Source organism: Symphodus melops (assembly GCF_947650265.1).
Source record: "Symphodus melops genome assembly, chromosome: 1".
In the NCBI taxonomy this organism is placed as follows: Eukaryota; Metazoa; Chordata; class Actinopteri; order Labriformes; family Labridae; genus Symphodus; species Symphodus melops.
The window spans coordinates 54,822,471-54,843,799 of NC_136691.1; the positions used below are offsets into that span (position 1 = coordinate 54,822,471).

Genomic DNA, 21,329 nt, shown 5'->3' on the forward strand with positions numbered 1-21,329 from the left:
TCCCACAGGGCTCAGTCCTCGGACCTCGATGACCTCCTAGAGTCATGTTGAGTAGCCAGCATCCACATTTACACAGATAACACAGTCATATGTGCTTCTGCACAAACAGCTGTGCAGATCAACTATCAACACTTAAAATCCATCATCCGTTTATGAAGCTCAGTGAAAGTTCAGTCAGGAAGACTTTAAGTTATCCACAATCAGGTTTCTCATTTCTGCTGTCATTCTCGAGCTGTCCGTAGGTTAATCAGCTGTTCTGTCAGCTGACCTCATCTAACCAATGGCGCAGCGTTCCTCCTTCGTTTTCGGCCAATCATCGTTCAGCTCTCCTTTTAAATATGATTCTTTTTTCTTCCTTAGTTCTTTCAAGCTGGCTTCGTGCGCCCCTCCACCTCCCCATCACCGCCATCTTCAGAAGAAGAGTCGACTCCCATCAATTCTTCTCCAACTCGGTCTCATCCAATCATCAGTCCTCCACCACCAGGGTCTGGACTCCATGTGGGGGGGGAGCTATCCTAATGAGGAGCAGGACTTCATCACTAAATCGCATCTTCCACCCCAGAGAGTCCAAGCGCCAAAACATTCAGTCAAATCTCATTCATCACTTTTTCACTGTAATAAATTCATTCTTAATATCACTCGTCTCTCCTGATTGAAATGTTTTTCCTTCGGACGACGGCCATCTTTAACTGCGCTGGATGTTAAAATCACTGACTGGTGAATTAGTTCGGTCTCTGAGGTCAAATATTTCGCTCTGCTTCTTGACTCCTCTCTGATATTTGACAAATATGTAAAAAAAACAAGAAGCACAAAAATTGAAGTTTAATCTGAACGCATCCTGACTCGGAGACGGCAACATTCATGCACGCCATGATTCTCTCACACCTTAGACACTGTGTCACCTCATGGTCACAGAGGTTACACAATCATGCTCTAAACAGCTCATTAGGTCTCACCATTATTGTGTCTTAGTAAATCTAGACTTGCTAAGTTTCAACAACAACAGCAGGAACCTGAACATTTGCATGCTTGAATTTATTTCGACGTCGTCCAGTTTGATCATATGAAGGCTAATATACACATGTAGATTGCTTGAATAGTGACAATTGGCTGACACTAAAATTCCCAATGCATTGTGGGATACAAAGAGTGCACTATATAGGGTAGGATAATGCTCGTACATAATTCAGACCCCCATTACAAAATGGCGTACTCCCTTATGATGCACGTCGTGTGATTGCAGTCTATGTTTTTTCATCCAGCCTCTAGTGGACATTTGAGGAACTGCAGCTTTAACACTTCTTCACATTCGCTTACTGGAGGCTTCTGCTTCGTGTGAAATCAAAACTGTCCCGCTGTCTGAAGAGTCGATATCGTCTCTCTCAGTCCATCTGACAGACTGAAGGCTGCGGTGAACACAATGTACTCACAATAAGACAGTCGAGAGGAAATCAATCTGCAGCTAATACAAAGTGGGTTTTATTTGTGTTAATGGAGGGAAGTGAAGCTGATCAGTCCGGTCCGGGCTGCACACAGCTTCTCTGGAGGGCAGAGAGTGAAGTCAAAGTCACTGTGTGTGTCACCACTGTTTGATGTATCACTTCCAGTCTGTCACAGCAGGACGGATCATCGTGGCTGTCGGCACACGCAGTATGGACCAGCAGTGATTTAATGCTGCAGCGACAGAAATACATGATGCACGTGCACGCTCAGTCGTTTTCTTGTAATTGTCAACTGGTCTAATTTATATCAAAAGCAGTGCGTGAGTGAGGAGACGAGACTTTTCTTCATTCATTACACTTCACGTACGGCGAGTGAGGTCAAAATGCTACGTAATGCTACGCTAACCCAGAACCCATCAAACATAACAACTCTCTCTTAAAGGTACAGTCTCCCCAGTCCTACTTGTGTGTCACTACACCCTCATAGTTACATGCTGTCTTTTTTAAATACGGCCTTCTCTTCCACTTATTTCCCCATCCCCAGTTTGGTCCGCCTCTTCCTCCTCGACTTTAGCTGTTTTGTTTGTTGGTATTAATTCCCCAGGCTTGACAAAGGACCTTTAAAACATTTTAATAACAGACATCTTTTAGTGATGTAAAAGACAACTTTTCAATTGAAGTTTTTTTCCCCATTTTTTTTTTTTTTTTGACGATGTACTAAAGTGAAGCCAAGATCCCCCTGTGATGGCCGCTGACATATTGCACAGAGGATGTCTCACAGCAGCCTCTGGTGTTGAAAATGAAAGCCAGTGCACAGCTGAAAACTGCAGTTCATCAAGTGTCCACTTGAGGCCGTCTGCAGAATCTCGTGAAGTCACACACACTGCAGAAATTAACACTGCAAGCTAGCACAAGCTAACCAACGGTGTTTGCTAACCTATCCAAAAGAAAGGAAACCAACTTGGAGTCAAATCCAAAACTGCTCCAAAAGTCTCACCCTCGTTTTATCTCCCAGCTTCCCGACCAGAAGTGTCCCGACTCAACATGTACACATCAAAACCCAGACAGAGGGCACGGTCTCTGCAGACGATGTCAACACAACCAAGTTTGGAGGCCGAATTATACTTCTTACTGTGCCTTTAACTCCCATCTGTTAACATGGAGGAGGCTGGTTTTATGGCCAGTCAGGAGGGAGAGTTCTTACTAGTTTGGCTTCACACACTGGCGGCTGTTGCTCCATTGATCTTATCACACTGGGCTGCACTGTGTACGGTCTGGTGGTGACAGAAATTCAGAGGACGAGTGTGAAAACACAGCTCGACATAAAATGACTCATAAAGAGAAGTTGTGCTGCAGCAGCATCAGAAGCTGCTTCATCATGTGGCTGTTGAGCGTAAGTGCCTTTCGATGATAACGTCACTTTGTGGTCATCAGGAAAACAATCAGAGAGCCGCGGCTCAGTCTGAGTCGCAGCTTTTTAAAGTGTGGTAATCCCCCGAGGGGCAGCACAAACACAAGAAGAGCGAAGAAGCACAGACATGCGTGTATGTAGCTGTGTAGATGTCAGAAAGAAGGAGGAGAGAAAAAGATATTTGAAGTTATTTTAGTTCCCTGATGTAAGATTTTTAAATTGCTGAATGTGGAGGAGTTCTTTAAGAGGAATTCAGCGTGCTGTGTTCTTCTCAGCCTGATGCAAGAAAAATGTTCATACACGTCCTTGAATCTCAGCGAAGATCACTGACATTTATGTAAAATGCTAAAAAAACAAAACCCTCACTCGCAGCATAAAGCTGTACGGCGGGTTTATGTAATCGCAGCTGTAAGCCAAAAAAGCTGCGTGCAGAGTGGGTAGTAAGTGTTTATTGGTTTAAAGGTCACAGCAAACTACATTTATCGATCGTGTTATTCTCGTGTCAAATCGATGAGGACTATTTTAAAGCGGAACTGTACAGCTTCTATCAGATGATTACCACAGTTCGGGAGGGGGAGAGGGGGGGAGGGGGAAGGGGGGGGGTCCACGTGTTGACGGGATGTCTCTGTTCAAAGTGTCAGACCGGGGCCCATCCAGAGTCACACTGATTGATCCCGTGGGTGCTCGGCCTCCGGCACGGCAAATAATACATCTCTGAGCAGATCGATGAACGTGACGCATGACGACAACAACAACAACAACAACAAAAAGAAAACTGATCGACGAGAGAAACTGGAACGATCAGCTGCGTTCCATCGGAAATGAAGCAACAGAAACACGAAATCGATCGTCTTTGTGACGCACTTTAAATCAAGTCCTAATATTCCCCATTAAGTGCAGTATAGATGCTGATTAGCATGCTAGGTAGATAGATAGATAGATAGATAGATAGATAGATAGATAGATAGATAGATAGATAGATAGATAGATAGATAGATAGATAGATAGATAGATAGATAGATAGATAGATAGATAGATAGATAGATAGATAGATAGATAGATAGAAAGATAGATAGATAGATAGATAGATACTTTATTGATCCCGAGGGAAATTCAAGCGGTAGAAGCGAATGAAAGAAAAACACTTTTGGAGTTTTTGAAGTGTAACACACACGATGAGAGGTGAAGGCGTGTTTTCCTCTTCTGCCTCGCTGTGGACGGATGTTGACGCGACGTGCGGAGGACGAGGTTTCCGAGCTGACCTGTCGTCGTTCCTGACGTGCTGGAGGCGACGCGTCGACGCTGAAACACGCTCCTGATGTCACGTGGCAACTCATAGAGTCTTCGTGCTTCACAACTGACCACTCTGTTTTTTCTGCTAGCTTAAAGGTGAATCCACTTCAGCAGCGTGCGAGAGTCTTTGTCTCCCCGCTCCGTCACGCTGCATGAGACAAAACAACCTACAAACCAGTTTCCCCCCCAAAACAGAACAACACACAACAATAAGCTTCTCCTCCTACTGTAGCTGCAGCTGATTTCCCATGAGGCTTTGTTGACTGCAGCAAAGAATGATGGGTCTCCACTTTGAAGACGAGCAGGTGATGTGCAGGATCTGTGCATAAACTCTGAGCGTGTGTGTGATATGTGTGTGTGTGTGGTGCAGTCGTTTCAGGGACGGGAGGAGAAATCAGGAGGAATGTCGGATCTTTTTTTCGTTCAGCGTGAGCAGCAGCCGCTCGTCAGATGTCGACCATCAGAGGAACGATTTCACCCGATGTGAAAATGACGGAACAAATCTGATGGCGTCGCCTACGTGTCCCCGCCGTGAGAGAGCAGATTTACACAATGAGCCCCATTATCGTCTTCCGTCTGCAGCATCTGGAGAGCAAACACATCAGCTGTGGTCGCTCACAGGCCGGCGCACAAAGCCCTCCATGCAGAGACTGCAGGCTTGTGATGCAGACGGACTTGCGTTGGCTGCTCTGGAGTTTTATCTCCTGCGCCACATGATTTACAATCCCCCCCCCTCGAGCAAACACGCAAACACACTCCTGACCGGAGACAATGCATGCATGCATGTGTGTGTGTGTGAATTATTAGAAAACACGGAAGAATGAGGGAACATTGTTGGGATGTTTCTGCAGCACAAACACACAAACGTCACACTGCAAAGACTCAGTGTTTGTGGGCCGCCTGTATCTTTGTGCAGCTCATGTAAAGAAGGGTTCGAACCTGACCTGGGGGTCATTTCCTGATCTGTCTGTATCAGATAGAAGACAAATAAACTCGCCTCGATCGGAGGTTTTGTTGTGTGATTTTTTCCTCCCGCATGAGTCGGAGGATTGTGTTGTTTTTGTGCCGGCCGTCCTGCTCGCTCTGCCTGATTCAGCATGAGTAATATCACCGCCGCACACGCTGGTTATTTCAAGAGTTACCCTCTCAGTTAGAGTCCACCGCTGAGTCACCACGTCGAGGAGAGTAATCGTAGGTGACAGGGCTTCTGGCGACAGCACAAACGGCGAACCGGCGCATGAATTGATGCAGCTGAAATATGCAGAATAATTTCTGTTGTGTCAGCAGACCATCGCTCAGGGGACTCTCCACGCAGCGCTGAGCTCGTAATGACCGAGCGGCCTGCTCAGGCTGCAGGTGCAGGAGTAAGAGGAGACTAAGTGGGCTGACAAAAAACCTCTGAGGTGAGACAAACCCGTCATCTTGTGTCATTAAAACGTCAGCTTTTGTTAGACGGGCTCTTATTTTGTTAAACCCCAGCACTCAGGTGTGTCTGTTTACCTGTCGATGTACACGCATGGACTCTGGAGATCTGTGTCATATAGTTGTTTGTAAGTCACGGATGAAGCAGAACGTGTGATGATGGAAATCCTGCCTGCAGGTTCGAGACGGGTGACGAGGAATCTGGATTGATATCAGAATGCAAAGCAGGCGAAAACAAACACTGTCACTGTTAATCAAAATGTGATGTCAGTTTGTAACACACACACACACACACACACACACACACACACACACACACACACACACACACACTTAAAGCTGCTCTGTATGTTTGAAGATCGGGGGATCAGTTCCCAAAGAAAAGGTTCCTCACTTACAAAGAGCTGGTGTCTGTGTGTGGTTGGAGGCTGTCAGCTGTTTTTCAACCAGGAAGGTCAAGGGTTCGATTCCCACCTCCTGCAGCCACGCTTGATTTGTGTCCCCAAGTTTCATCCTGCTGCTTCGTCTGCACTGTGTGAATGGATTAGTTAATAATACTGAGGGTCACTCTATGAAGCAGCCTGTACTATCAGGCTGTGATTGGCTGCAGCGTGCTGGTTGTTTAAAAGACATCCAAAACATCAATACAAAGAGAAATACATATTAAGGTTTAACTTTTTTTTTTTGGACATAAAGTGAAAGGTCAAATCTTTTTTTAGTTCTCAGATTCATGTTAGTTTTCAGGGTAGATGTGATTGGAGGTGAAGGGTAATATATATATATGTTTTTTTTCTGGCGATGCAGACAGATGGAGAAGAGACAAAGCACAATGAATTAAGATAAGACAAAGATAAGTCCGCGCCCCCCCGCTGTCAGGAAGGTGTGTTCACGGCCCTGCTCCGTGTGTCCCAGCAGACAGCCGCGGAGGTGGAGGAGTGCGGCGCGCTGCTGTGTCTCTTTAAGTACAGCAGGCAGTGCTGTTGGTCCGTGTGGGAGCGGAGCGCGCGGTGCGGTGCGTCCTCTCCGCTGCAGCGTCAAACAGCCGTCCTGCACCGCGACACACACACACACACACACACACACACAGAAGACAGGTCGACCTGAGAGCACGCCTCTCTCTCTCACACACACACAAACACTGTGAGCTGAACAGCTGAGTGGAGCGCGGACTGTGTGTTTTAGACGTCTGAGCTTACAGAGTGGTTAACGCACTCCCTCCTCCTCCTCCTCTTCCTCCTCCTCCTCCTCCTCCTCCTCGGACTGAAGGCGAGAAGTGCGCAGCGGGTTTATCTGCGGTAACGGACAGTAGCCTACAGTAGATTACCGAGGACACAGCACGAGCTAATAAGCTTGATAAAATGACGTGACGAATCTGCGGATGATCGGAGAGGATCCTCACAGAGAGACAGAGAGAGAGAGAGAGGACCTAAAGGAGAGCATGCTGAATGACCGCGGAGATGAGACGTGATGCCTGCGCCTGAGAGGTGACCATCCTCGGCTGAGTGAAGCTCAACATGAGATCCTCCTGGAGCCTGCTCGTCCCTCCTCTGTGAGGTAAGATGGGCCACTGCAGTCCTCACATTTGCTTTGAAGAGGGGGAAACACTGCAGCTCAGAGACAACCTAAAACCACCTTATTTGCCTCTATGAAGGTTTATTCTCCAACAGAAATGTAGTTTTGTTTATGTAAATTATGTAGTCTGAAAATCTAAAACAGAAAGTCTGTGTGTGGACTCTGAACATCCCACAGTGGAAATGAAGAGGCTCCACTTGTTAAAGCAAACAGTGAACAGGAGGCCTGCTGCATGAGCCTCTTTCTATTTTAGGCATCATGTGTTTAAAGACTGAGCTTCGGGGATAAAAAAAAAGAAAAAAAAGTTCGGACTCCTGCAACAGAGCCAAAGACAGGTTGTCATCGTGTCCGGTTCTTCGATACTTTGAAATATCGCGTGATTTGAAACGATGCAGTCTCCGGTGTTTCGTTCATGGTTTATAAAAGCTGAAAATGCTTTAAAAAAAACCTGAAAATCTTCAGGCATATTTTAGCCTAAGGCTTCTGGGGTTACGGTTTAAATAGCGACCTTGTTATCTGGTGCCTTTGCTGAAAGTATAACAGCCACAGATGCGTTTGGCCGACCAAAGTTATCATGGTCACTTTTACAAGTCTCATTTTTAGGAGCTTTTTTTGTTTTATTGGAGAAACTGGACCGTGCATATAGTCTGGAATGACATGCGGTAAAGGGACCCCAGGTCAGATCTGAACCCAGGACCCCAGACTCTCTGCACAGGAGCACCACCTGCACCAACAACCAGACCAACAGCACGCCCCCCCCCCCCTCCTAAACATGGTCCACTTTGTAAAACCAAAAAAGAGAGCTCGACTTTGTTTGCAACATTCAGGCTGCTGAAACATGAATGTGTACAACTTGGACAGGCTGCCAGCAGAGGATGCTTGGAGGGTTTCTACTAATCCTGGTGTTAACTGTTAGCCCTGGTCGTACTGAAGCGTTAGCTCCATGTTAGCCGTAGAGATGTGTGTCAGACGTGAAGGTGTCTTCGTGCTCGGTGGGACGTAAAGATGCAGACTGATTCATGTCCCCACAAAGTGTGAAGTCGCTGCACTTTCATTAAAGCACTGCTGCTAATTTTTAACCCGAGCTGCAAACCAGACTGAGGATTAGTTTCTTTACAGTTTAGCAACAATAGGTGATGGATTCCTCAACTGGAGCGTGCACAAGGACCGGGCTTTTCTGCAGAGAGAGAGAGAGAGAGAGAGAGAGAGAGAAACAACTTCTCTGTTTCTTAAAGATCTGAAGTGTTGAGATGATTTCATGAGTTGCTGTACGTGCGCTGGTGACCTCGTGGTTAGTTTGCACGTCCTCAACGTGGACGACCCGGGTTTGAATCCGTTCCTGCATGTTGTTCTCCACTCTCTCTCTCTCTCTCTTTCTCTCCTCGATCCTCCCGCCTGTCTCTAAAAATGTAGCGTGCAGACGGCTGCATGAAGACGTCGATGTGCGTGCAGCTTCTGTTTGTTGTGCTGGTTTTGAAATGTGCACGTATGTTGTTGGACTGTTGGAAGTTTGAAGTTCCTCGATGTCGGTGTGAATATGAGGCCTTGTTTTAGAATCTGCGTCGTCTGTTTTTTATCATTCAAAAACACATCTGCTTATTCAACGAAGAAAACGAGTCCTGACATCCTGATTGGCTGCAGCGAACGTGCTCCGTGCGAGCTGCAGAAGAACGCCACGGTGGTTCGCATCGATCCCACTGGTCTGTTTCTGTACATGAGCGCTCGGCAGGACAGCGAATCAAAAGAAGCGATGACGGAGCTTTGAAGGGCGATAAGACCGTTCGACAGATTAAACTTTTATTAGAATATTTACTTGACGAGCGTGTCGTTGATCGATCTGTGAATCGTGATGAACACGTCTGTGATCCAGTGACACAGATCCACGGAGCGGGTCAGAATCCCCCCCCCCCCCCCCGTATCATCCCAGCCGGGTTTTCAGCCTGCAGGAGGATTATTCACACGGGACTTCCTCGTGCACGTAATCAGCGAGCAGACGTCACACGACGATGGCAACAGGTGTTATTTGTATCCGTGCACTTGACAATGAGAGCGGGCCGTTTCCTCTGCTGATTCAGTGAGAGACATTCGGAGACGTTCTGCACGGCCTCCGTCCCCTCTGGAGTGACAGAAACGTCTTTATGACCTGAGGTTTGTCCCTCTGAGCTGCAGGAGACGTCGACCGACTCGACCTTCCGCGCGGCGAGCTTATCTCCTCATCCTCTCGGCAAGCTCTCAGGGACGCGCCGTGGATCATATCCAACATCCGCAGGGCGCTTTGGAGAGCAGCCGAGGAGCTGACAGGAAACGCAGATCTGTGTCGGCTGACCGCTGAACTGGATGCGTCGCCAACGAGACGAAGACGGACGCGTCCTCGTTAGCGCTCAGACAGAACTAGCGTAGCATCGAGCACTCAGCTCCCCACTGTTTCCGGTGCGCTGCATCCAAAGGCAGAATTTCACACTCGGTGGCGTCCGATCGAACACGCTTTGATTCATTTGCACGACTTGGAGACGACGTTGATTCAAATAAAAGCGATGCAGGAGGAGGAGCTCGACACGAGGACTATTCACAGCGGACTTCTTCCGCCCCGAGACGATGTAGTGAGATAAACTTTGACTCTACTCTGCACTTTGTTTCTCACTGATTATTAACAGCAGCAGTAAAGCTGTCGGGGAAGAAAAGTTTTTAATATAGAAAAGATTCATCGTGATAAAATCAGTTTTAAAGGTTTCAAGATTCTCATCAGGACGAAATCAAATCTCAATAACACGGTGAGCGAGAAAGATTTAGAAACCGCGTGGAAGCATTTTGTCTTCAAGTCAGAAAATAAAAGAGAAGACGAGGAACTACGCGAAGAACACAACCAGCGTGATGCAGCATCGTGAATCGTTACTTCCCCGGATGTCGAGATGAACCGAGTGAAGTTCAATCAATAAGAAATCAAGAATCAGAATCAGAATTCTTCTTACTGTCGTTGTTCCTCTTTCAGAGCGCAACGACATTTAAAAAATAGCAGCTCTCGTATAGGTCTCGGGAGGTCGTCAGATAATGTGCCAATAACATAATATATATATATCTATATCTAGATATAGATATATATATATAGATATAGATATATATATATATATATATATATCTATATCTAGATATATATATATATATATATATATAGATATAGATATATATCTATATATATGCAAAACAGCAGCTGTAGGGAAGTGATGCATGTGAGCTGTAAGCAAAGACAAAAAAAGCTCCTACGTTAGTTTCTGCTCTTGTTCAAGGTTCAAGGTTCAAGGTTCAAGGTTCAAGGTTGACTTTATTGTCGACTCCCCATCATGTCAGACTTACAGTGAAATTATGTTTCCCGCCTCCCCATAAGGTACGGTAAAATATGAAACAATATGATGTAAAATAAGATCAATAATATTTACACAATAAAATCTAAATGTGCAAAAAGTACAAAGTTAAATTATATTAAATCACAGCATCCATTTTGTTTTCTTGATTTCCCTGCACATCATCTGCACCTCTTTGTTTTGTTTAACTGTGATTGGCCCCATTTAACCTGCATGTATCTGATGGGTTGAGTTTATTATTATTATTTTATTATTTTTTTGACTTTTTTCACTCTTCAGATGAAAGAAAAGATTCAAACCTCCAACACTGAAGTGAAAGCAAAATTTGTGAGCAAGAAGAACTTTTTTGTTGTTGACAAAGAGAACCGAAGTCTTCACACGTCGTCGTGTTTTCAGGACGAAACAAACGTGGACGTCTCCCTTTAGTCTCCTGTGAACGTCAACACCCGCTGGGGGCAGGAGGTGTGTGTGTGTGTGTGTGTGTGTGTGTGTGTGTGTGTGTGTGTGTGTGTGTGTGTGTGTGTGTGTGTGTGTGTGTGTGTGTGTGTGTGTGTGTGTGTGTGTGTGTGTGTGTGTGTGTGTGTGTGTGGGGAAAAAGAGTGTGAGAACCATTAAGAGAATGAGAGCCGATAAGGAGCCAAAGATAACGGGAGAGAAGGGGGAATATAAAAGGCCGATTCTCGGCGGGCCGCGGGCGACCTTGAGGCGGTGCCAGCGTGCAGGATCAGCACATTGCGGCTGTAATTGCTCACCTCGAGTAGCCGGCCTCCGTGTCCCTTCTCCAACCTGATCCCAGCTTCACAAAGGAGGTCTTTGTTGGTGTCAAACTGCTGGGCTCGCTTTTCTCTACCTGCTGCACCAACAGATTTCCCAAACTGGCAACAACGAAGCCTCTGAAGAGACTTCAGTCCTGGTCTGAGTGCTGGTCTGAGTCCTGGTCTGAGTCCTGGTCTGAGTCCTGGTCTGAGTCCTGGTCTGAGTGCTGGTCTGAGTCCTGGTCTGAGTGTGGGTCTGAGTCCTGGTCTGAGTCCTGGTCTGAGTGCTGGTCTGAGTCCTGGTCTGAGTGCGGGTCTGAGTCCTGGTCTGAGTGCTGGTCTGAGTCCTGGTCTGAGTGCGGGTCTGAGTCCTGGTCCAGACCCTAAACTGTATTTATCCAAACGGGTAAAAATGGAGAAGTCGGCTCCTTCTTCAAGGTCAGAAGCGTCGAGGTTACATTTGTCATCCGGCCGGCCTCGTGACGTTTTCTCCCCGGTGAGCTGTCACTCCAAGCATTTTCTATCCAATCAGGTTGATCAGGTTTTTTTTTTTTTAATCCTAGGGAGACCTGACCAAGACCCCGTCCACGAAGATATTTCTCCACGTTTCGTCCTCTCATCCACACGAACACGCAGATTCACGTCATCGAAAACGAAGCTTTTAAAAACCTCCGATCAAAGTGAAGATTTGTGAATTCTCCGTTTACGCGTTTTGCACGTGGACGTCAATAACCCGGGGTTTTGTGTTTTCGAAACGTCACCGCCTGCGACAGAATATGTTCGTACGTCACATATGCGACCTGTGTTTACATTCGGAAAGTATGAAAGTCCTTAAAAACGCACTTCTACGGTTACGTGTGAAGTTTTTACTAAAAACGAGGTCGTGCGTACGAACGTTTTCTTTCTAGACGGACGGGGCAGGATATTCGTTTTTACAAAAACCCGGCTACGTGTGGACGAGGTCAGAGACAGCCAGCAGCAAAAACACACAAAACTTCTCATTCAAAGAGAAGCAGCCATGAACACACTGACTCGTCTCTGCACCAGGATGTAAACAAGTTTAATGCTGCTCTGACTTGTTAAACGGCGTCTGATGGGTTCTTTGGTTTTTGCATTCAGCTTTAAGGAACTGCAGTTTTGTCCACTCATCTCTCACAGTGGTGTTTTCCTCTTAGTGTTCACACCATGATGAGGAAGTGAGAAGAAGCTGCATGTTTGCATAAATAAGATTAACTGCCATTTCAGAGTTCGGGGGGAAAAAGCAGGTTTTTTTTCCTGATTCAGGAGAAACGTTCTGCAGACTCATAAAACATGAAGATCATTCTGTCATTTGTGTTTTTTGTTAAATCACACTAATAATTGTTATTGCATGAACGTTATGACACGTTGCATGTTCGTCTCACGCCGTCCACGCCGGGTGGTGGTTTCACAGTCAGGATCTCCGAGTTCACTTGAGTCCCGTCTCCACCGAGCGGTTCAGTTCGTCTCAGTACGGCATTCTGTGGTGTCCAATCCGACCCTGCAAGATGTTTTTATCCTTTTCTTGAATTTATTAGCGGGTTAGCGTGTTAGCTGTTTGCGATTAGCTGTATTACGTAGCCTGACGCGGCTATCGGCTACCAAATGTGGCACGGTTTGCTGTGGAAACACAAACTGTACTGATCCGTACCGGACCGCGAAGCTTTGACCTCAAAGTCAGATTCATTTCATCAACGTGAACACAAACACGCCGCTCTCGCACCGTCCTCGGGAGTGAGTCATGTGAACTCGAGTGAGCGGACCGCTTGATGACGTCATCGTAGTCGCCTCCTGTCTCTTCGATAACCGTCGTCTCTGCACGTCGAGCCTGAAGTGAAGACGCCCTTCTTCCTTGTTTCAGCTCTTTTACTTTGGTCGATCAGAGATGAAGAATAGAAGATGTTTTCTGTACTCCGAGCAGGTGACACGTTAGAGAGAATTAAACCCGGGTTTCTCTAGTCTAGAAGATGTCAGGAGCTTTCTATAATCACCACACTGCAGTGTGTGTGTGATAAATCATCAGAAGCAGTGGAGTCCCCTCGGGGGGGTCTGTCGGTGTCAGCAGCTTCAGATCTCCTCTCGGGGAGCTCGCCTTTAATTGGGCTCTCACGCTCGCTCCAGAAATTTGTCAGGTCGCTCTGAAATGAACTTCTTGGCCAAATCAAGACGTGCCTCTCTCTCTTCTTCGGCCCCTCAAAGACCCCCCCCTCCCCCCCCCCCCCCCCCCCCCCCCCCGTCCCCCACCTCTTCATCTGTGATCATAATGGAATAAAAGGATCCTCAGGCTTTTAAACGGATGCACACATTTCGCTGATTTCCTCTTTGCAATAAGTTCTTAAAAGGTAAATAAAAGCTCATTGTCGGTAATTGTATCTGCAGGGATTTCCTCTGAAAAATGAAGCGGGCCTCCTCTATTTTATCCACACTTTAAGTAGGGCTTATTATTCTTACACTCAGCCTCGCATGTTTTTCCATTAATTTCCAGCAGCTAGCAGGATGAGCGCCTAAGTCGATCCCCTTATCAGCTACTTTTCTGACTTTGGCATTAAGCGGAGCGCTGCAGCAGGCGCGCTAATATTCTCCATCTGTCAGTGAGGCGGCCCAGGTTGGCCGTGATGTTAGGAACTATCACATGCAGTAAATGATGCACGCATGGTCAGCTCTCTCTCTCTCTCTCTCTCTCCCTCTCTCTCTCTCTCTCTCTCTCCCTCTCTCTCTCTCTCTCTCTCTCTCTCTCTCTCTCTCTCTCTCTCTCTCTCTCTCTCGGTGACTGTGCAGATGTCTCTCCCAGGTCGCTTCAGGGGGGCGGGATGAGTCGGCGCCTCTCACTCAGTCGACCTGAACTTAACGGGGTCTGTCTGAACCGCTCAGGCCAGAGACCAGGATGCATCATCCGCTCTGTTTGACTCTGCGGGGGGTCCACCACTTTGTTTTTGTCTGTCGGGAAAAAAAAACGAAGCTCAGCCCGACCGTGCGAGGATGTTTGTGATCAGTCAAAGACCATCTGGAGTTGTTAAATCTTTATAATTATATTATAGTTGTAGTATGTTACAGCTCAAAGACCCACAGAAACGTGAAAACTGTATAAACTCTGAGCCGATCTGGTACCTACGCCGGCTAGTGGCGGGAGGCTGCACTACAGCTTCGACACAACATTGAACTGATTTAAAACAATCGACTAAAAACCAAAATAAACAGAAACATTTGTGATGTTAAGGTGGAGCAGGGAGATGATTGAGAAATCAGCAGCAACATGTCTTTCCATAAATAATGTCCCAGTTACTCTGCAGAGACTCCTGAGAGAAAATAAAATAAAATCACGTCACCGAAGGGAAGTGCGAAAAATCTGTTTTCTGGGTCGTGCTGCGAGAGCTCTGAGTAACTTCAACCACATCCGACTTAAGACTCAGACTGCAGGTGTGTTTAAGAGCACCTCGCTGTTTTAGCTCACCGGCTCTCGGATGTTGTCGACGTTGCATCAGAGCAACACTTCTGCATGCGCGTCATATTTTATTCATCTCTGCCGAGCTGCAGGCAGCTGTCAGAGAGACCTACACTCACACATACTGTACATGTATGCACATTTAATAGCATGCTACAGACCCCCCCCCCCTCCCCCTGTGTGTGTGCACATCTACATGTATAGGGTAAAACCCCAGGAGGACGATGGGGAGCGTTCAGGGCACTTTTGTTTAGAGAAAAGAAAAGAAAGAAAGAAGTGAAGGATGTTTGAGTTATTAAAAATGAGATTATTATAAATTAGCCGACATGAAAAAGGAAGTCTGTCTCCGGCCTTAATCTGACCGACGCCCCTCTCTCACCTGATCCCGGCTCTGATCAGACCGACTGTGAAGTTGAATTAATATAAAACTCTAAAAGCACATTATTTATTGCATGTCACATGACTTGAAGTCGATGGGACAAACAAACATCAACAACAACTAAGAATAGTTGTAAAGGCAACAAGGCCTCTAATCATGTTGGTCTCTAATTGGACAGGAGAGTTTGACAGCAGGCCTCTGGTGCTGCTCGACCTTTACAGGCTGATCTGCGTGAATCTTGATGAGGCCCACGGTTCACTGCACGCTTACAGAACACACACACACACACACACACACACACGCGCGCGCGCTTCATGTTCCTCAAATAAATGCATCCAGACCACTGCACCCAGCTCGCTGCGCTGCGTGATTGTGCACATTGAGCAGCTCATCAGAAAAAGGGATAAATAGCTTGTGTACAGCAACACGCGACCTGCTCTCATGCTACAGTATGAGCTTCATATATGAGCAGAGTCACAGCGTGGGCTTGTTTCTGCGTCGGGTTTATGGGCGGAGGTGGAGGCATGCTGAGTGTTTTTCTGTTTCATTGTTGCACGCTCTGCTGCAGATTCAGTCTGTAGTTAGATTTTTTAAAAGTGGGTTTTCCCCTCTCACGACTGTCAACAGTCAGGTCAACGATCGCTGAGCGAGGAGGCTGCAGTATTTGAGAAATTTAGATTTAACAGGAAACGATTTCAAAGAGGAAATCGCCTCCTCAGGAAGTTTATTTTCTCCACTTAAAGCTCCTGTGAGGAGTTTTTTAATCAGCTTAAAAAAATGGACTGAAATGACTGTCTGTCTGTCTGTGAGCTCCAGAAGCAAACGAGAGCATCGGCACCTGATTGTTGATTTGTTTCAGAGGTCGTGTTCATGTGTGAGTCACACACACTCTGCAGAAACAGCTGCTTCTCTACATCTCCCACAGATCACATTCACAACGAGCCGACTGTTTGCTTGTTAGAAAGTAGATGAGATGAGATTTATGTGTTCATAAAAACACACTCTGCACATGTGCAGGACAACATCAGCAAAGAGATAAAAGTGCAAACTTCTTTATCGTGTCAAAGATTTAACGTTAAATTCATCCAAATTTAACTCGTGAAAAAAAATGCAAAATCAAAGATGCATGATTTAAATAACACATGAAATAATGTTCTGATATGATAAACAGAATGTAAACATTGAGTAGTTCAGTAAAGGTTTAGCACAGGTACGTCCTCCTTAAAGACCATCAAAGTCTTTTTTTCCTCTTTCTTAGAGAAGTGAGATTAATACAGTTCGATTAGATTTTTCGGGCCCGACTGATCCGGGATCTTTGGGGCCGATATCGTCGATCGGCTTTATATCGGTATGAGTAGATCGATATGCACATGTTGATCCCTCTAATGCAGTTATGAAGGGTAATCAAACAACGTGAGAAAGGAAAGTAACTGTGCATGAGAGCGGTAATGACACAGCGCCCTCTGCTGGTGAAACAGATTTGCTCGTGTAACAGGATGAAACTTAAATTAAATGTTGTTTGACTGGAGAACAAATCGAGTGATTTGTCGTAACACAGCACGACGAGGATAATCACTGGATATGTTTCTATCGGACGGCGGAATAATCAGTCGATTTTTTTTTTTTTTTTTTTTTTACGATTTTGCATTTTAGGAAATTTGTCTCGGACTCAAGTCACATTCAGCTACTTCTTCCCCTCAACAATTAAAAATAATTTAAAAACAAATGTAAACAGAAACAGGCACACACTGTACCATCTATTGCACATTACCCATAATGCACGAGCTCTGCAATGATGAGAGAGACGTGCACAGGAACACCCTGATGCTTCTGCACAGCCCACGCGCTCTCATGAAACGTTGATCAGAACTGTGATTGAGGTGGGAACGCTCGTGGTTACTCTGGCGAACGCACAGTGCAGGATACCTGCTGCTCTCTGCAGCCTGCAGCCAGAGGACACGCTCTGAAGGGATCCCAGCGTGTGGCGTCCTGTTTGCAGGTTCACCTCCTCTCACCCCGAGACAAACATCTTGAGTCGCGTCTCTAATCTGCTTATTTTCCAGCTTTAACAGAAGCGGTCTTATTTAACAGTCGGAGATGTACGGTGAGCGTTAAACAAGTCGACGGCGTGCCAACAACGAGGCTGAACAGGGAGGCAAAAAAGGGCGAGAGCAACGACATGAAGAGAAGTCTGTGAAACCACATTGTGGTTTTCAGAAAGGAAAGAGAAGATTGACGCCGAGGAGGAAGTGAGATTTTGTCAATAATGCTGACTTCAAACGCAACCGTCTCCGATCTGACGCCTGTGTTCACAGCTTCTGAAGCAACAGCTAACAGTCGTGACAGAAACGCACTGCAGCCTCAGCCGCACAAAAACATCAAACTGTTTGTAACGGTCACGACAGGAGGTCAGGGCGGAGCGTTGTTGCTCAAGGACACTTCAGTAGAGTGGGAGCTCGTTGACACGGGATCTTAAATGTGCATCTTGCTGCGTCCTCTTCTCGCTGCTGTGCCGAGTACGGTTCAGCGTTCCTGTCCAGCAGAGCGCGCAGAGCGGTGCTGACGTCCGTCCACGACACGCTGAAACAAACAGGAAGCTTTTGTTGCACCGTATCTGATGGTTTCATTCCTCTCGTCCTCACCTGTCGTCTTTTTCAATCACACGTAAAGGACACTTATCTATCACGGGGAAAAAACAAGATAGTTTATTTTTTTTTGTTTGTTTGTTTTTATCCAGAATTATTATATTATATGTTATAATTATTAATAGCAAATATACTTTTTTAATTTATGAATGGGTTGCACGATTAATTTTGATCGATTGTATACATTGTGTGCATAAACGAACAGTTCAGCTTGAGTGCCGGACTCCCATTGGATAGCGAGATCAGTAAGATGGCGGGCGTTACTTTAAGATTCCGGCAGTGAGGTCCCGCCCACTGATCCGTGATTGGTCCGTAGCTTCAGTGGGTTGAAAACATGAGGAACTAGCGATGCATAGTTTCTAATGATGCAAATGGAGGGAAGTATCCGTCGTTTGATCCTTGATCAGTTCTGATGAATGTCGGAAGGTCATTAAATCTGAAATCTTAATGGCGTAAAGTTGAAGTGTCTGATCTGCTTTTGCACTCTTCAGCTTTTTAAAATATTTTTTGATACTTTGAGAAATAAATCATCACAGTTACGTAATTGGCCAATAAAGCGACAAATACACGATAAACTGAAACCTGAACTTTGCTGAAAATCCAGACTGCTGTTTTTTTTTATTATTTATTATTGAGCCAAACTCCGACTCTTTTGATATTTTGAAGACTCTTCTGCTCAAAACAAATTCTGGGTTTTCTGTTTTTTATTTATTATTATTATTATTATTATTATTATTTTAAGAACTCTATTTCCGTGAGTTCCAAGCAGAGGCATTTTTCCGATTCCTCTGCCTCCTCCTCCTCCACAGCTTTTAAACGTTTTCTGGACCTCTCTGCGATCCTCTCTTAAGTCCATTCAAGCAGAGAGGTCTGAGACTCACTGCGGCCCTGAGCCGGGAGAATTCCCTTTTAATTAAAGCAGAGAGATCGTCTGTGCTCAGTGAAGGTGGGAGAAGAAAAGGCACGGAAAAAGCTTCTTCTTCTTCTTTTTTCACTTTGAGAAAAAACAAAAAGCCGTGCACTGCAGATATTCAGTGCGGCTCTGAATGAGAAGCTTTGTTCGGGTTTGATTGTGAAGACATCATTTGATCTCCCATTGACAGCGCCTCACTGCTGCAGAAGAATCGCTTCTTTTATGACGCCCTTAAAGAGGAGCGATTCAACTGATTGTCTCTCAAATGTCCTTCAGTGCGGTCGGCGGGGACGTGGGAGTGTCGTCGGCCCACGCTGAGCGGAGCGAGCAGAAACTCCAACGACAGGAATCTGATGTTTCTCTCACTTTTTGACACGTCGTCAGTTTCTTTACTTTTGGGTTCAAAGATCTTATAAGACTCCAGACGACCTGACCAAACAAGTCAACAAGTCAACAAGTAGAAGACTCCAGACGACCTGACCAAACAAGTCAACAAGTCAACAAGTAGAAGACTCCAGACTACCTGACCAAACAAGTCAACAAGTCAACAAGTAGAAGACTCCAGACTACCTGACCAAACAAGTCAACAAGTAGAAGACTCCAGACTACCTGACCAAACAAGTCAACAAGTCAACAAGTAGAAGACTCCAGACTACCTGACCAAACAAGTCAACAAGTAGAAGACTCCAGACGACCTGACCAAACAAGTCAACAAGTCAACAAGTAGAAGACTCCAGACTACCTGACCAAACAAGTCAACAAGTCAACAAGTAGAAGACTCCAGACGACCTGACCAAACAAGTCAACAAGTAGAAGACTCCAGACTACCTGACCAAACAAGTCAACAAGTAGAAGACTCCAGACGACCTGACCAAACAAGTCAACAAGTCAACAAGTAGAAGACTCCAGACTACCTGACCAAACAAGTCAACAAGTAGAAGACTCCAGACTATCTGAACAAACAAGTCAACAAGTCAACAAGTAGAAGACTCCAGACGACCTGACCAAACAAGTCAACAAGTAGAAGACTCCAGACTACCTGACCAAACAAGTCAACAAGTCAACAAGTAGAAGACTCCAGACTACCTGACCAAACAAGTCAACAAGTAGAAGACTCCAGACTACCTGACCAAACAAGTCAACAAGTAGAAGACTCCAGACTACCTGACCAAACAAGTCAACAAAGTATTAAAACAGTCGACCACACGATGATGAAGATCAGTTATTCCTGGTCGGCCATTTTCTTTCTTCTTCTGTCTTGACGCTCAGAATCTCTGGTGTAAATGTTCACGTCAGTCACTCCATTACAATGCAGCAGATTAATTCTTCTGGGCCTCAGTCGAAGAGGGGGATTACATTATTTATAGACCCCTTATTTTACCTCTTCTCTCTCTGAGTAAAAGGTCACCAGCGGGCTTAATGGACCGTTGAGTATTATCAGGATTACAATGAGCTTTTTGCCTTCCGTCCTGAGCTTAATTTTTAAGCTTTATGGAGTGTGCTTAAACACTCCTCCAGTGATTGGACGGTTCCGCCTCTGCAATGCTACGGCACGAGTGTTTTCTAATTACCACACGAGAGGGGGGGGATGTACCAAAAAGGTTTTAGAGGAATCATATCATGACAGCATTTATATCTGAATCCCTTCAATTAAAGCGGTTGTTTAAATTGTGAGCAGAAAAACGTCAAAGATTCATTTAAACGGCGTTCTGGGACGTTAAACAGTTCAAAGTTACATTAAATTACAAAAAAAAAAAAAGTTCCAACCGTTCCTGGAACTATTTCTGTTAATTGTCTGCATGTTGTGAGTCTGACTGTGTAATGTGTGCTGCCTCTTGGCCAGGGCTCCCTTGAAAAAGAGGTTTTTTTAATCTCAATGGGATTTTTCCTGGTTAAATAAATAAACTATGAAAAAGTTCCTGCGGTCTGAAATTCGTATAAAATGCGACACTTGTTACTTGTTAATTTACACTCTTACAACGTTGTTTGTTTTGTGCATACAAGCTGTAAACATGAAGCATCCGTGTCAACCACACAACATACTTCTCCTCCAAACCTCTGTGGTTATTCAGGTTTCCTGCAAAAACCAACATTGTCGTTGACCTTGAACGCATCAAAACGTAGCTCTGTGTCATCTGACGTTAGCTAACGAGCTTTTATTCTGACAGTCTCAACATTGGATTACTATGTTTAACTAACCGGACTTGTCTACAAAGATTAAAAGCACTAATCTCGGCTGCTTTGAGTGGAGGATGAGGAGGACTGTCCTGCAGCAGCAGACCAGTTGACTTACTTTTTTTTATTTTGGTTTTATTTGATTCACAATGATGGCTCACTTGTTGGCTTGTAATTTTATTTTAAATTTGTGTTTGTGCACGAGTTGATTTTAAAACACCTGACTTCACACCAAGCATCACGTTACTTCTGCAAAAGTTATTTCAGAGGGCATCGAGAGTGGATACGGTCAGATGGGGCCCCATTAGGGAGGTTTCCTACTGTCATTGCAAAATTTGGACATTTTGAGTTGCTGCTTTGGACAAACGTTTTTCAGCTCTCTGGGGCTGCAGGCAGTTTCCTGGCTCGCCTGTTAACAAGCAGCGCCCCTGGTTATCTTACATTACCTGCAAGGGGTTGACAGCAGTGTCAGTCAGCTCAAAAAAGAAAAAATGAAACCAGAG

The 21,329-nt window shown here is 45.5% G+C and overlaps 2 protein-coding genes across 2 annotated transcripts in view; one reads left to right on the top strand and one right to left on the bottom strand.

The window, feature by feature from the left end:
* The window catches only part of limk2 (LIM domain kinase 2), a 51,098-nt gene extending 47,469 nt beyond the window's left edge, over positions 1-3,629 (bottom strand). Inside the window, 1 exon segment of the mRNA XM_079370505.1 lies at positions 3,613-3,629. The gene's annotated coding sequence lies outside the window, so the exon portion shown is untranslated.
* A 3,002-nt stretch (positions 3,630-6,631) lies between these two features.
* Positions 6,632-21,329, top strand: part of wscd2 (WSC domain containing 2) — a 42,363-nt gene continuing 27,665 nt past the window's right edge. The window contains exon 1 of the mRNA XM_079350056.1: positions 6,632-7,122. The gene's annotated coding sequence lies outside the window, so the exon portion shown is untranslated. The remainder of the gene's footprint in view (positions 7,123-21,329) is intronic.